The sequence below is a fragment of the Chaetodon trifascialis genome, chromosome 16 (assembly GCF_039877785.1).
Source record: "Chaetodon trifascialis isolate fChaTrf1 chromosome 16, fChaTrf1.hap1, whole genome shotgun sequence".
Classification (NCBI taxonomy): Eukaryota; Metazoa; Chordata; class Actinopteri; order Chaetodontiformes; family Chaetodontidae; genus Chaetodon; species Chaetodon trifascialis.
The window spans coordinates 147,501-150,000 of NC_092071.1; the positions used below are offsets into that span (position 1 = coordinate 147,501).

Sequence of the window (2,500 nt, forward strand, 5' to 3'; positions counted from 1 at the left end):
ATGTGTCGTGGCTTGAAGCTAGCAATGGGTGCATCGAAATGTATGAGGCCGTGTTGTTCTCATCCACAGCTAGCAGGCCAAACAGATGCGTTGTCTACCGTACAGGACGCTGAAGAGGACAGCAAGGAAGACCATGTCGAGTACCACACAGCATGTCCTGAGTACCTGACTATAAAGATTACAGGCACCCCGATGTGATTTTAGAATCGTTAAATAATAATAGTTATTTCCATCCAACTATTGTGATGTGAATCACAAAGTATGACATTGAAAAAAATGAATGGAAATGGCAGATTTTGAAAGAGGGATCATAGCGACTGTTGTTTAACGTGTGTTGAATAAGAAACCAGAATATTTTGGCTGACTGCTTACACACTGACAGTGAACGCATGAACAGCATCAAAACTTGAACTTTGTAACCATCAAGCTTTTTGTTTTGAAGTCGCTCCATTTCTGTGAATTTTGATAAAGTTTACAGTCAGGGCCGGCTCAGGCTTGCCTTGGACCAGCCCCTAGTTATGCTGCTACAGGATATGAGACTCCCCCCTCCTCTCCCTCTCCATCTGTCCACATTTATGTCTCATTAAGTCATGTTATTAACGTAGCTTCTTCTCCAGAGTCTTTGTGCTTCTCAGTTGTGGTTGCACCGTGATTGTGGATGATGTGGATGTGCATACTGCCATGGCTGCTCGACACCCCCACAACTGCCCTTATTCTGTTATAAGATACACAGTATTATTTTGTGCATACGTTAATATGCAACATTAATTAACCGCATATATTCATTATCACATACTAGCATAATTAGTCATGTGTCTATTATTATGGCTGTCATTTTTATTGTCATTGCCTCTCTCTCTAATCAACCGTTCAAGGCAGATGGTCATCCATGCGCTGCCATTCGTCTTCAAGGAGTTCTCCATCATCATGCTGCTCTCAGCCCCCACAATACTGCACACATAATCACATGTGTGGATGCATCTGTGCAGACAGACCAGAGCAGCCAGGTTAGTTGTCCGCTGCGCTGAGCTGCTCTAGGACTGTTTCACTAACCACCATAACACATTATGGGAAATGTGGGATCCAGAGTTTTGTGACTAAAAGTCGGAATATTTTTGACCATCCTGTTTTTTAATGTCTCTCACATGAGCAACTGCTGTCTGACCCACTGAAGCCAGGAACCGCACGAAAAACTCTGGAATGAGTCTGGATTTAGTTCAACACAAAGTCAGAACATCTGTGGAATCATTTGAGCTGCGATGGTTCAAACAGAGTGTGTGTGTGTGTGTGTGTGTGTGTGTGTGTGTGTGTGTGTGTGTGTGTGTGTGTGTTTTCACAGGGGGATTTTTTTTCTTCTTCCTCCATAAAAAAGACCAGCCATCCAATCAGAATGTGTCCTTTGACATCTCAGCCAATCAGAGGTCCCATTGATCCTGCGAGAGGAGGAATGTGAGTCGACCACCGAAGAAGAAAATAAACAGGAAAGAATTTCCTGTGGGCAGCTGAGGGGAGACTTTTCAGCACCACTTTAAATCCACTTCATCACATAGTTTTCAGCCAATCACAGGTCTGCAGCTTCTGTTCAATCCGTGGCAGACATTTTTTTTTAGGCATCATTGGGGGAAAAAAATCCATAATAACCTCTCAGCATGTTGTAATTCCAGTGGTCTGAGACCACCAACCAAACTAGACTTGTGAACCTCCTCTTGGCAGTTTTCAAGCTTAACTAAACGTAGTCCATGACAGGATTCTTCAGCCACAGGTCTTTTCAGAAAGACAGCGTTCCTATTGGCTGTTCTACGTATGCAGATGCATGTACACACCCCTTCAGATGGTGAAAGTCGAGCCTCTCACAGCCACAACTCTCTACACTTTGAATGCTGTGCAGCACTGGACAAAGAGAACACTGAGTCAGCGGTGGAAAATCCTGCAGCCTGTGCTGATGCTCTGCCTACGGGGGGGGGGGGGGGGGGGTCTGTTTTCTAGTCAATGGTCAAATCAAAGCACTTTACAAGCCAGCAGTCACACACATACACACACACACAGTTGAGACTTGGGGTTCAGTATCTTGCTAACAGACACTTTAACATGCAGACTGGAGCAGTCTGGGATCCAACCATCGACCTTCTGATGAGTGCTTTGAGAACCTCGTTTACCATCAAAACAACATCCCGGCCAGCCTGGACCCACAGCAGGTTACATTCAGAACCAACAGATCCACAGAGGACGCCATGTCCACTGCCGTCCACCCAGTCCAACACCACAGAAAGCTGTTTGTTGATTTAAGCTCAACATTCAACACAAGGAGAAACCGATTGACCAACATAACACTCTGGAGCACACACTGCAGACCCCAGAGGTCACTTTTTTTGGACACCCCTGCATTGAAGAATGATAAATTGTAATTTTTCATGATACTGCACCTTGAAGTCAATAAAAGCAAAGACAACAAACCAGTGCACATGTAGACAGTTTCAAGTTCAAAAACACATCCAGGGAA

The 2,500-nt window shown here is 44.6% G+C and overlaps 1 protein-coding gene across 2 annotated transcripts in view; it reads right to left on the bottom strand.

Annotated features, from left to right (window-relative positions):
* The window catches only part of LOC139345240 (platelet-derived growth factor receptor beta-like), a 23,856-nt gene that overhangs the window by 19,340 nt on the left and 2,016 nt on the right, over positions 1–2,500 (bottom strand). The window lies entirely within an intron of this gene.